This window comes from Drosophila novamexicana, unplaced genomic scaffold (assembly GCF_003285875.2).
Source record: "Drosophila novamexicana strain 15010-1031.04,08,12 unplaced genomic scaffold, DnovRS2.1 tig00000308-arrow-arrow-pilon, whole genome shotgun sequence".
Classification (NCBI taxonomy): Eukaryota; Metazoa; Arthropoda; class Insecta; order Diptera; family Drosophilidae; genus Drosophila; species Drosophila novamexicana.
Window position 1 is genome coordinate 1451383 of NW_020824799.1, and position 14967 is coordinate 1466349.

General features: G+C 37.3%; 1 protein-coding gene across 3 annotated transcripts in view; it reads right to left on the minus strand.

Moving 5' to 3' along the window:
- Positions 1-14485, minus strand: part of LOC115759558 — a 41616-nt gene extending 27131 nt beyond the window's left edge. For all 3 annotated transcript variants that reach the window (XM_030700522.1, XM_030700523.1, XM_030700521.1), the window contains exon 1: positions 13512-14485. The gene's annotated coding sequence lies outside the window, so the exon portion shown is untranslated. The remainder of the gene's footprint in view (positions 1-13511) is intronic.
- Between the last annotated feature and the right edge of the window lie 482 nt (positions 14486-14967).

Genomic DNA, 14967 nt, shown 5'->3' on the forward strand with positions numbered 1-14967 from the left:
GTCGGTGATGATTCCATGTGCCTGTTACCATCATTTTCCAAGAACCATTATACCCTATTAAGCACTTTTAATGAGCTTAGGGTACACATAAATATTTCGCCGTCGTTCAATTCATAACTGTAATCAGTAAATTACATAGCCCTGCGTGTTTTTTGTGCGTGTCTGTGAGTGTATCCAACGAGTCGTACATTGATTCATTCATTAAATTGTGACGCTGACTGCACAACAAAAATTGTCTCCCGGGGGTTAGGACCCCCAGCTTGGACAGACTCAGCTGGCTCTTTGAGTCAGCGAACCTTGACCGAGAGCAAGTGGCAATTAAAACTTGATGTGTGCATACGAAAGTGCCACGCCCACCAGTCGACACACATCCCATTGAGAAGACACACACATGTTCGTGGGGGTGTTAATTAAGATCAATTGCTTTGAACAGCCTCGTCCCACTGCGTTTGGCGGAGACACTCCACTCGAAGCTCTCCACGAGCCTCGTCATTCAAAATAAAAACTCTAAAGATAGCCGAGATTTGCACGCAGCTAAAAATACTTCAACGAGACTCTAATTGCCTGGGACGACACAAAATGTAATCACATGCTGTCCACGATACAGTTGCGTTTTTATCGGATATACTTTCTAATGCAAGGGTCGATCTTTAGCTAGTGGAATTTTCTAATCTGGCAGCCAAGGCGACGTGGCATATCTGAGTATAGTTTCATATTTCAGTAATTGAAAACTCTGGAAATTGGAAATTTCTAGAAAAATAAATTCTATTTGTTTTGTAATGGAAGGGTTGCAATAGTTCAAGTAATTGAAGGTTTATGGCAGACATTCCAAATCAACAATATAAATTAAAAAACAATATATAGTAGACAAGCTTGCCGTACCTTTGGGTAAGCTTGTAAAGGGTAAACATTGTAAATCGTAATAAAGCTGGAAGATTTTGTTATCTTACAATAAATAATATCTAATATCTCTATTGAAATACTTATATAACTTATATATCGCATGTCGTCTAATTCAAACAATTTGAATAGCAAGTTTTCTATATCGAAGTAAGGCCTATAAATTTAAAAGAAGCATAGCTTTTATTTGTAATTTCTTTAATATAAAAGATGGCATAAGCCTAATGTAGATTATTGACTTAATTAAAATATCGACACCTTTTGGTTATATTAAAATATATTTTGATACACTTATTAAATGCAAAAGTTTTAAATATGTGTTGATTTCTTAATGTTTTCCTAAAGCTAATTCGTATCCCAAAACAGGGCCTTATCGGCCATGTCAATTATATATAAATAACTTAAGGGAGTCTCGCTTTGGAAATAAAAGCCCTAATTTTCATTATTTTTTTTTTTTAGTAGTAATCACATGGCTTGCGTGTCGCGCGCGTACGATTGCGGCTATCTAACGAGGGCCTATCAGATATCGGTAAATTAGTAGTTGCACAAGTTTAGTGGACAAGCTCGTTGCGCTAAAGGTAATTAATTTAAGCGATTTTTAGTTAAGCGCCGCAATACCCATCGATTTAATGTTGCGCAATAGATCGGGTCTAAGGTATCTCTGATGTAATAAATTTTGAATATATGCGAATTGGCTTTTTTTTTGCTCGTTTGCCATCATTTAGTATGCATCGCTGGCGTTTCAGGTTCTCTTCAAATGCCACAAGTCGCCTGATAAGACCAGAAACACATAACTGCCAGCTAACCAAGCCAGACAGACATTTATTTATGACTGTCTTAGGCACTGGCTTTGAAATATTTTGAATATTCGATTGGTAAAAGAAGAAGTTTCGCTGTCAACAGTAAACGAAGATATTTTAAGTGATGCTTAGAAGTATTCATAGTTTGCAAAATGTCAAAGTTTAGATACATACTAGATAATCATATTTAGATTATAATATATTCGATGTAATAAAATTACAAATGGACATTAATTGTACTCAATCTTAAAATCATTTAACTCAGCGTCCAATTCTTTTATCACCAAAATTTGCATCAAAAAAGATATTCGCATCTGCATAAAGCATAAGTTCTTGAACGTAAGACAGCAACAAATATATGTAGGTAAATTTACCTGAGTTATCCAACACAAAACACTTTACTTTTCATAAAGCTGCAATAGAAACTTTTCGATAAAATTGACAAATTTAAAAACAATTGATTGATTGACAAGGAAATATTGCAGAATATCAACAACTGCGAGGATATTTGCAAAACCAAGATCCTAATTATTTATGGTATTTTAATAAACTATCATATCTAACTAAATTGAATGCCTCTCTCGTAAATTGTAGTCTTTCGTTTGCTTATATGTAACTAATAAAATAAATATACACAAATTCCAAAATGGCCTCTGGAACAAAACAAATTAATATTCAATGCACATTTCAGCTGGTAAAACAGCAGCAACAACAACAACAACAGCAACAACAACAACAACGGCCACAACAACAATGCACAGACAATCGTCAACAAAAACACTCGAAATGAGGCCTTTGTCCGGCTAAGAAACAGCAAAACAACTGAAAAACCTTCGTGAAAAATTATCCACGACGTAAAAAAAAAGTTGTTAAGCCGCTGCAGCGCACGAACTTACACGAAATGTGTTGTTGTTGTTGTTGTTGTTGTTGCTGCGCTACTGCTGTTTTTGGGCACCATTTCATTCAGATGGCCAGCAAATGCGTTAACGTTAACAACAATTGGCTTGGCCGCTAGCCAGGCGGCAGCTCATTTTGGCTTTTGCGCGCAAATCAATTGAAAGCGTCACGTAATCAGCGCAATCATTACGGCCCGTAAAAATAACAGCAACAGCAACAAGTTAACAACTATAGCAACAGCAAGTTTTGGCAAAAAAGTCGCGTCTTCGCAGCCAGCTGAAACCATCAAAAGCTGGACAACGCGAGGCAACTTGACAGCTCAAATCAAATCAATCAAGTGTCGCGCACCCAAAAACTAAACAAAACCAAAATCGACTTGCAATCCGAACAGGTTGTCCTCACAAATTGCTCAAAGCGCTGCATGTAAATGTTTTTTTGGTTAACGATACGCTTAAACTGTTGGGCGGGGGGAGGGGCTTACAAGAAATGGCATGCAACGTGTTTTTTATCCAAATGGAATTTTCGTAGAGCAAGTGTAACCAAACTTCGGTGTTTCGCTTGGCTTTTAGGCATTGCACAACTAACTTTGGCTAAATGCATAACTTCAAATTACCCGGCTTGTTAGTTACACACGCACACACACGCACAAACAAATTAGTTAATTATTTAAATATGAAGCACAACGTTTTAACCAAATTAGTGGTTCGGTAAATAGCTGCCAAAAATATATTTGGTAACTGTTTCATGACAGGAAATTTATTGCGGCGAAATTTGCAGCAGTAAATGGAATTTGTGTGAGCCCAAAAAAAGTTTACTCAATATGGATTTATGGATCGCAAAAGTTGATTGAAATATCACACAAGAGATTTATTAGACAAGCAAGTAATACAAATAAGATATATTATTTTGCCTTTGCTAAACTTTTCTTGTATTTGGGCTAGAATTATTCAGCAGCTCGTAAACCTTTCACATTGTTTACAAGCTATAAGTAAAAAGGTAAAAAAGAAAAATAAAATCAAGAAAAACAAATCATTAGCTCTTGTGGCACGGGCAAAAAATAAACCGTGTAAATAATGCACACAAATGAATTGGCACAAATAAATTTTAAGTAAATATTGAGTAAAATACACAACAAAAAACGCTAAGTGAAAATTTATGGCAGTCACCAACGTGAGCGGGAATATCTAATAAATAAAAAAATAGAAATAAATAAAAACAAAAATAAAAAAAAACATAGCAAAAAGCTTGAGTTAAAAGCTGACTGGCAAATTCAAGGTTTCACATTGCTAACCCACAAAATGCTCAACGTACAAAATAAACAGAACAGCAAAAAAAAGCCAAAATAATGTAAAAAATCAAGCCAGAATAGATACACAAACGGAAATACTTGAAAAAAGACAAATAAAAAGTTAGCGTTTTGTTTGGCCAATGCATTGTTTTTGCTTTGCAGTTGTTTTGTCTGCGCCGTTGTCCACATACGAACTACTTGTTTGAACAAAACCACACAAAAAGAACAAAATAATAAATAATAAAAACAAAAACAAGCGAAATATGTTTAGCTCAAATGAACAACGCAGCTAATTGAGAACGTGGCGAGTGCTCGAAATTGAGACAACCGAATGGAAGTGTGCTGCATGGAATTGACGCAATTGAGAATCGGAATGAAGATAAGAACACTTCGAGCACCATAAATTCGATACTTACTAAACAATTGGAATTGTTTAAGCAATTGAGCCAAACAGGTAATAATATGAGCAGCGAAAGCGAAAGGATTGAAAAATTCGAATATTGTTCAAGTGGTTTTTCCCAACTTAACAAATTCCCCCATAAATTGAATGAAAATATACAATGGGAAAGCCAAAGATCGATAAGTCTGATGCAGAATTGATACTTGATTCGAAATGGTAACTAAATGAAATTTAGAAATTCCAGTTAATCTAAATTCAATTCGAGCTGCAGCTGTTTCGCAGGGCATTCAAGAAGTATCTTTACATCCTTGTATTTTAGCTATTGCAGTAAACAATTTGTAGGTATTTCAAGTTCTATTCATGTATGCAGACCATAACTGGCTTTCAAGATCGCACTCATGAATATTCAAGGATTTTGACTAGTGTCCCATACTCAAAGACATCCCCAATAGCAGCTGCGATGCCGATCTCGATGCACAGTTCATTGGCCAGCGGCTCACGAGTTGAATGTGCAACAAGTTGGTTCCTGCAAACAACACCTAGACAACAAACTATGTGTGGAAGCATTTTAAATGGTTGGCTAAATATCAATTGCACAATTTTCCACTTGATTTTCCTTTTTCAATTAGACAAACACACGGCGGCAATTGGCACATTAAAGCCCCATTAAAGCGAGCATAGAAAAAGATGATAGAAAATTCCACAAGCGCATCATAAGTCTTTAACCTTTAGATAATAACATGGAAAGCAAGATAAAAAAAATATATATACATAATGTTAAAAAAAAAAAAGTCAGCGGAAATTGGTGTAAAACTTGTCTTTGAAGGCGACGCGCGCTGCCAACGCCAACGGCACTCGCTCCCTGCCCGGAATGGGATCGGTTCGGAGCGGAGTCTACACACAGTTGCTCCCATTATGGTTGTTGTTGCTGTTGTTGTTGTTGCTGTTGTTGCATAAAGCCAATAGCATTTTGTATCACATTGCAAGGCGTTGCAGTTGCTGTTGCAGTTGCCGTTGCCGTTGCTGCTGTTGGCGCTAGTTTCAGGTTCAGATTCCGCAGCAATCCACAAGCCGCAGAGCGGCGTCAGAGCCACATTTGTGGTCGCCGTCGTCGTCACTGGCAGCTTTTCACTACACTTCCGAGAGCTGCTGGCGCTGGATGAATGAAATGGAGTGACTCAATGCAGCATAAACTTGACTTCTCAAAATGAGTTCATACCGTTCATTTAACTCAACTCATTGGCCAACGGTTCGTCGTTGTTGTTGGTGGTGCAAAAAAAAAACAAGTTAAAAAACTTTCATAATTACAACAGCAGCAGGCATTCAACTTTTTGCAGCCACTGTGCAAATGTGCGAAGATTGTTTCAACTGCTGCAGGTAGGCAAGGAGCTGATTATTTAATCGAAATGATTTTGTTTGCCATCGGCGATTAAATGTAATCATGCAACAACCACAACAACAACAACAACTGCAGCAGCCCACCTTCCCAGCTCAAATATGTTGCAATTTAATTGTTTATAATCAGGCAGGAAATATCACAAGACACAAGACTCCAAGCAATCAAATGCTGAATTGCAAAGCACATGGCACTGAGATTTGTAGACGGAATGGGAGTGCATCGAAAACAATGACAGTCCTCGACGGGTTAAGGTTGGCTTTTCTCCGGATTAATTTCAGTGCTAGAGGAAACTAGTTTTGCCAAATTATAGTTCATGCTGCATGTGCAAAGTGCGTTTCTGGCTTTCTTTCTCAAAATACACGAAACTCTCAAAACAAAGTTAGCTTAAGTGTGCGTTCATCTCGATGTGGCAGTTCCCCTGTATAAATATAGATCTTGGATGCAAAGTTGTAAAATCTTAATTCAAGATTTCGCAAACTTGTTCTGAGTATTCAGTGTGAAATAAGGTTTTGCAATATCATGGCAACAAAAAATAGAAATATTTTAATTATGCACATAATATGATTTTGCTGGATAAAAAAATCAGAATTGTTTTTAAAATATTTCGGATTCAAAATCTTACTCATTTTAAGTAAATTGAGAGTTCTACTTATTCAAGATTCTTTGACCTTATATAAAGATGTGTTGTACTTGGCTTAAGAATTCTTATGCCTATTTTTAGCAAAGCGTACTTGTGCTTGGATTTAAAGAATCTTAAATACTTAATGCGAGGTCATTTGAACTTAATTTTAGCCAGATATTTTTCTCACTGTGTAGAATTAGACGGATGTTGACACAGATCAGAAATAAATACTTTATAAGATCGTAAAAGTTTCCTTCTATGCGTAACACATTTCACGACAGTTGAAATACCCTATACATATATACATAATCCTATAGTTGGCTATATAAAGAATTAAAAATCTGAAAACTTTAATATAAATTGCAGAATTCGTTTGAATTGCCGCTGCTAAAACAAAGGTATTCATACAAAATTATCGGTGCACGTATACCTAGTTGAATTATTGCTGTATTTACCCAGTTTATAGTTAGTATATATAATATATATATATATAGCTATTTATACCCTTATTAAGTGCCTGTCTGTGTCTATAACAATTGATTATCTAATAATCATCCAATTTACTTTAGCTCTGATAATACAGCAATTGATTTATGATTTTAGTCAACAAATTAATTAGATAACTAGGCTGGTAACAGGGAGTTACGTACCTGCGCATTATACACCACGTGATCTGAAACTAAAATATCTATATACCAAGCACGCACACACACACACACACACACACACACACACAATCGCACTGCAATATGTATTTATCAACGCTTATACTGCGATTAAGTGCTCGTACTAAGTATTTTCATAAACTTGGCTCGAAGAGCAAACGCGTTTATTAAAATGTTAACCAGAACTGCGAGCTACCGCACAAAAACTAACTGAATGCGGAATTCTACAATTTGGTTACAGATACATTTGGGTACACAGTTTTAGAGCTTGTGCTGTTTTTGCTTTGGGCCGCAGCTTTTGAGATAGAAACTACGCATGGTTCGGGTCTAAGCCAGCTGGCAGTCGATTGGCTTGCATTGGGGCATTTATCGGCGCCTCGTACGCCCCGCAATGTTAATATACTTATCGAGGGTGAGGCCCACGGGCCAAATGCCCGTTGTAATACTCAGCTGACAGCTGAAAGCTGTAAAAAATAAAACAACAGTTTGGCTGGCAAACAGTTTTATATCGCATTTCTCTGCTCAGCAGTCGGATTTGAGTAGCCCCAGGCTGAGGTTTCACCTGACCGTATCATTTAGTAGGTAGTATAGTTTTACCAGTTAAAGTTTAACACATGTTTTAATTGCGTTCCCAAATTGATTTTAAATGCTTTGACACGGTTCTACGATCAAAGACGGAGGCAAAGTGTTAAATATTTATGGGCTGTCAGCTCAGCAGCTGGCATTCCAGCGTATGCCATGGGGCATTCTGTTCAGTATTCCATATTCCATATTCCATATTCAATATTCCACATTCAATATTCAATAAATAGTTGAGCCACACAAAAATCCAATTAATTAAGCCAACACGCAAAGGCACATATTAATGCGAGCCGAGCAGTTAATTATAATTAAGAGTAAGACCAATACTCAATAATAAGGTCGAGTTGGTAATTTAAAAATGCCTTGAATACGCAGCCACAAAAATTGAAATCAATAAAAACAATAAGCGTATTTAACGTTTCAATTTTTGCTGCTTCTTCTTCTGCTATACCAAAAAAAAAAAAAAAAAAAAAACCCCCCCCCATTTTAACTGTCCAAATTATGCAAATGCTATTGAAATTTGTTGCTGGTTTTAATGTTTCTTTTTTTTCGCTTCATTTCTTGCGATTTGTTTACGAAAAGTTGTTTCTTTTTTTAATTTTTTATTTTTTGGCCAGACAAAGAAATCAAAACAAGTTAAATAACAAATTGATAAATATTAATAAGTCAAAAAACAAACACAACGAGGCAAAAACGTGTATTTTTATCTGCTCGCCTCGCTGCATGCAGAGATACATGCCAGATACATGTGGCACAGAGTCTCATCCGAGTAGGTTACAGTTACGGCTAAAAGCTCTGTGCGGATGTGTATCATTTTAACGGCATTCGTTGTATGCAAAGCACACTTGTATCTGCTAGATACAAATTGCAATCAAGTGTAAACACAAATGCGCCGACAAAAGGCGGCGCGTGTGCGCGTAACTTGAGATACAATCGCACTGTCTACACTCTGTGTGTGTGTCTGCTTGTTTTTGTGTACTGTGCAGTTTTTAGGACTTGAGTTTTGATCAGCACGACAGCAGATACAAGAGTACTAGCAAGTCTACAATTGTATCTGAGAGATGGCGTGAGACTTATGACGGTGCTTGAGCTTGTTGTGCCTTGGCATTAGATCGCATTCTAACTTTGAGATACTTTCGTGCAGCTATCGTACGCTTAATCAGTCACCCTGAAACATCGTGTTGAATATCATCCAAAGAGCTCAATCCCTAGGCACACAATATACAGTAGCGTACTTTTCGAGATAAGACAGGTGTGTAAAGCAATTATTATTCTGATACTTAAGGTTGACATTTACAATTGGGTAATTCTTTGTGTGACTCAATTGTTTAATCAATTTCGATAGACCTGCAGCGAGTATTCAACATTCACCTTTATATGACCCAATGATTCACAGTTATGTGACCTTGCCCCTAATAATTCGCTTACAACAAATTAGAGATGACAGCGCGAAAAGGCATTTGCACAGTACGCAAAAGCTCAAACGAATAAAAACATACTCAAATAAATCAATTACAAAATATATATTTCTTTGAATTATGAGACATGCACTTGTAAATTTTTAGTGATTGTTTAATAAGAGAACTCATTTTGAAAAGCGAAAAGATGCATATTTCAGATACTATTATTAGTATTATTAAGCAATAGAAATTGATAGATATAATATTATAGAAGATCTACAGATGCAATTATTGACTTCTGTTCGAAAAGCAAATTTGTAAAATTGTCAATAGTAATTACTTTAGATTCAGATTGAGAGAGACCCTTTTAATTTCTGGAAAATTCTAGGTTCGAGTCATTTCAATATGTGCCGCAACCACAGTATTTTGCATGTGCGTCACGATAAACGTGAATTAAATAACTGTATAGTTACAGTCACGCATCTAGATACGACAAGTACTTTAATCAGTATAAGATACGCCATGCTTGAAGTATAAGTAAGCTGCGATCAAAGGAAAGCAATGTCAATGTGGATCAGATCAGAAACACAAGTAAAATTTAGAACATGAATTGTACGTTTCAAGTGGGCACTCCACCTAGTTGCTGCCCATTGGGTTTCGCTCCAATAAGCGCAGCCAGTCTCGATTGCTTAGCCACCCAGATGGGCTTCTTAACAAGTATATACGCGAGTACGCATGGACAGGCGGCTCAGCGCAGCGCTGTCGTCCCCATTTGCAAGCACTTCCATTACCAGGAGACCGCCCCGGAGTCCGGCCGCAATATAACCTTGTGCCGCTTGACGTATACTTATATGCGATATATATCGCGTGCGAGCCGAAAACGACACATAAACCATAATTAAAATCGAAAAGTGTTGCCCCAAAAGCCAGGTACCAAGTCGCAATTCGAAAACCAGAAAACGCGCGCTTGCGCATTGCGCACCTGTTTACAGAGACAGCCCCCCCTCAACCGCTCCCCCATCTCACTTGGCAGTTGCCTGTCCGGCCAGTTTTGCGTTTTATGAAACAATTACGAGTTCCAATCGCAGTCGCAGTCCAAGACCAAAAAAACAAAAAGCAAACCAAAGCCAAAGCACATCGATTCGAGCTAAATAGCACCGAGCTGAGCCGGCGGCTGCCAACAATGTGAAGTCAATTCGAATCGAACACCAAGTGGCCCAAGCAGTTGGCCAACTTGGGCAACTCGGCCGCCAACCGGCGGAAGGCTCGGGGGCCACAGCGCAGCAACAATGCAACATTTTTGTGTACAGTGTTGCCAGCTGTCGCTTCAGACAAGCAGCCAAATCCAATGCTCAAAAAAGCTATAAAAACAAAAACAGCTAAATTAGCTTTAAAAATTGGCAATGTTGGCTACACAAAGGTGCAAAGAGCTGCCTCCTGTTGCACAGTTGCCACAGCAATGCATTCAACGTTAACCTTGTTGTTTTTTTTTTTTTGTGGTCGCATAATTTTGCGTTTACATTTGTTTTTAGTGGGTGCAAAATACTTTTGTAGGGTCAGACACACCTGTGTCTAGAGTGTCTAGAAGCATTCCGAAGCTTCTATTTTTAATATTTCACAAATTTCTTAAGCACACGACAGAACAACTTGTCATGAAGGAACCACATAATGAAAAGCATAATTTAACAACTCAATCTTTTATGTTTCAAATATTAAAATCCGTTTGAAAACAGCCAGATTGGCAGGCACCTGCAAATACCAGCTGCTGCTTCCAGCTAACGGCATCTAAAAACCATTGAATTTAGCTAGAAAATGGCCGATTTGGCAACACTGGCAGCGGCGCACAGTGGGCAACAAGACCACCGTATCCAATTGTAATCCCACATTCAATTTGCATTCATTTAACTTACATCTGTTCTTGAAAAATTAAGTTGTTTTTATATTTTATATCTATAAAATGACAGTTTGTTAATAATAAACACTTGAAATAACATATACTTTTTTTGTACCTATTCAAGACTTACTGTTATCACACCTGAGTGGGTGATTAGAAATAAAGGTCACTTTGTCTGCCCATGAAAAAAATCTAGATATTTCCATGCCATCCATAAATGCGACTTTCATATAATTACAACTGGTTGTATCTTAAGATTGATCTTACTTAAAATTGAGCATTCGATTGCAAAAAAAAAATGGTTTTTTAATTTAAAGAAAAATAAATAAGCAAACTTTCACAATTGGGTGACACCTGGCGATAAAATTTCTGGACAATTCTCAGGAAATTCTCAGCCTTCATAGGCTTCACCCCCTAGACATTCATCAAATTAAGATCAGACCCTAAATTACTTAATTGTATGTCAAGGCTTAGCCCTAAGTATTTGCCAATTTTAGTAGTAGAAAACAAAAGATTCGGGATGTCGAAACCCGGGTAACTATTACAATAAAAACAACATGAATAGGGTTGGCATCTTTCGAAACTTATGTTTAAGAATTTGATAACTCGAAAAATACTTGTAGATAACACTTTGATTTATAAATATAGATATATATATATATATATATATAAATATATTTGTATATATATTTTAAAGAGTTATGCTTTATTCTATAGATATAAGAAACAAGATATTGTTTAAATGCTTGGATACCCTAAAGGATCTGCCTTTACATTGGCTGCTGTTGCCAATAGCCACAGTGCGCGCGGTTCTGGCCGGGCTGTTGGCCCGGTTTGCCTACGATTGGAGGAACTTTGATCGCCGATTGCTTCGATGCGATCGGTCGCCTTTTTAGCTTTGGCGTAAAATTGTGGAGCATTGTTGTTGTTGTTGTTGTTGTTGCTGTTGTGGCCATTAAGGCAACAACTGCTGCACAGACAGCGACAGAAACCTGTAGAATTTACAATTACAACAACACCGACAACAACAACAATGTTTTTTTGCTCGCTGCCGCATTTGCAATTGAAGCGTGGCTCAAAGTGAGCGTTGCCTGCCAACCCCCCCCCCCCCCCCCCCCCCTACACCCCTTACGTTCGCTCAACGTGTTTCAACGTGTTTTTTATATAACTTTTTGTATGCGCATAGTTTAACTCTTGTTGTTGTTGCTTTTCATTAAAAAACTTGCTGTTGTTGTCTGGCAGCTTGCTCTGAAATTGTGGTTGTTATTGTTGTTGTTGTTTATGTTGCTGCTGCTGCTATTTGTTTATTTCTGCATTTTTGGTGGGAATATTTGGCAGTTGTTGTTGCCGCTGTTAAAGTTGGAATTTTGTTGTCGAGATTGTTTGTTCGTTCGTTTATTCAGTATGCAAAACGATTGAATGAATGAATGGGCCAACTGCAGCCGCCAACTGCTGTGACGCATGCCTGGAATTTGATTTCTAGCAAAACAAATTTGTTTTCGTTTAGTAAAACATTCAAATGAAAACCCATAAAGCGACCCTTAAGTCTGCTAATCTAAGCCAAAATTTAAGCCATATATCCAAAATTCCTAATCTATGTACGATATGAGGATAGACTTCAAGTTTATGAACGACAATATAAATACGTCTGATATAGGTATACATCTGAATTGTATGATTTTCAGTATAAATATTAACTCAGAAACCGCAGATGATAATCAATATTTATAAATTTTTTCGAGAAATTGAAATGGTTTTCTAAAAATATAGACAGTCATGTCTAAAATAACGTCTTGATCTAGAATATAAGCCCTATTAAAGGCGGAGAAGTCTCCCTCTGTTGAAGATATTCTCTCGCACAGCTAAAATATGCATGTTATAAACCCTTTTCTACAACAGGGCTCCAATTACAGGGTATAATTTCAGTTTATTTCAATAAAGTTGCTTACAATGAATCAAAAACATGCTTTCTGAACACTTTTAAAGAAACGCAATTAAATTTTATTTGAGTAAAGTTAAAGATGCCATTAGGAATTGGTTAACGTGCATTGTTGCACAGACTTTTTAAATCTTCTTTTGTTAGGCTGTAAATTACTCCAATTTAAGCTCAAATTTATTTTTACTTGTCTTGTTTATGATCAGAGGAAATTGTGAACAGTTAAAACTCTTTCTCTGCTCTCTGATGACTTGCAGCGTATTCCGCAATTGTGTTGAGCAATTTGCCGATTATCTCATAATCAGCTTCGCCTCGCCTTACACTCAATTTGAGGCGAGTTGGGTTTAATGAAGCTGCAAATCGGCTCGGAAATCAACTTTTGGTTACATCAGCTCCAAAGAAAACAACAACAACAACAACAAAAGCAGATACATAGATGAAACAAATTTGATTTACAAAGCAACGCGATTGCATTTCAATTTTGGCATTTGCAACAAATTTGTGGCTGTGTGCGTGTGTGTGTGTGTGCTGCCAATTTTGGCGCGCAATTCAGTGAAAGTTGAGCTTTTGTGGTTCATTTGGAGCTAGCTGAAATGTTGATCAATATTCCGATATCAAGTGCAAAGCGAATATCTTAAGCAGAGACAAGCAATAAGGCCGGTGAAAAGCACAGGCAATATTTTAATAAACCAATAAAAACCGAAAATGAAAAACAAAGGATTACTCACCAAATTGGTCAACAGGTGATTGCGCGTTTGTGATAAGGGCGGGACTCTAGAAACTGGTTGGGCAATTACTGTTACAATTATTTGTGGCTTTAATTCACTTTCTTTGGCGATAAGAGGGCACTTGGGCATTAACCCTTATGTAAACACTTGTTTTATTTTTTTTTTTTTGGGTGCCCAGTTTCCGCGTACGGCACAAATTATTTCTAATTTCTTATTTCGTGTGAATTGCCGCTTTGTTTTCTTTGTAACGTTCACACTTTTCACCACTTGCAATTGATTTTTTCTTCGTCTTCGTGTATTTGTTCGTTTCTTCTTGTGTTTTGCTTTGTGTGTTTCCTTCTATTTCTGTTTTCCAAGCAAAACCAAACAAAAACGAACACAAACTATGCGAGTGAGTAGTTTGTAGTTTGTAACTGTGTTCGTGCGGTCTCTGTGTGTCTCGCTCTAACCGGTTTTTGTGTGTGTTTGTGCTTATCTTGTTGTTGTTGTTGCTGCTGCTGCTGCTGCTGTTAGCTGTTTCTTTTGCGCAGGCGCGGCGGCGGGCAACGATTGGCTGTTAAATGTTGCAATTGCAGCAGTGGCCAAACAAATTGTTAATTATTTAAACACTGTTTAAGGAATAGAATTCGTTGGCTAGTCCTTATTCTGTAACTACACACGATCGCATGCACATACACATACACATACACACGAATAACCAGTGTTGCACAGGTTCAGGAATGCAGGCAAACAGGTGTCGATGTCGCGTTGTTTTGGCTTCTTCTTCTTGGCCTGCTTTGACTTTATGCTTTTGCTTTTCGCGCTGCTTTTGTTTTGGTTGGTGTAAGTCGATTTTAGGCCCTTAGTACGCGGTCATTTCGTTGTTAGTATTAAATAAATTTAGCATTTTAGTTTGTATCAAGCGTCATGTGTATTTTCACACTAACGTTTGGTTTGAAAACAAATATGAGCACACGCGCTTCGCTCTACTCTTCGGTTTGACTTCTGATATGCAACTGTTATTGAAAGCAGCCGAACGACTGTATCGATAATGCGATAGGCGCACACCGATAACTTTCAATCGAATTTATTTATATAGTGTGACCCTTTTGCAAAGGCTGCCAACCTGTTAGATTCTGGGTAACAGGTGCAGTTAAATGCTGCGCAAGGACAACGCTTGCTTAAAGAATTTAATCACTGCGCACTCTTTATGTTTTTCCTGTTCACCAGTTTCTTGTAAATATTTTCATTTATGATTTGCTATCTGCTCATGAGCCAGTTCCATAGCCAACTTTGAGTTGACGCAAAAATGAGCAGAGCCCACTTCACGAGAGTTAAAAATTTGCGCGCAGCCACCTTCATGTAACATTGATATTGGCGCGAATATAAATTCAAAATGTTGTCAGCGCATTTAATTCCTGGAAAATCCATTTCATTTCTTCGAAATGAAAGCAAGTTATAATTTACAAAAAATTGG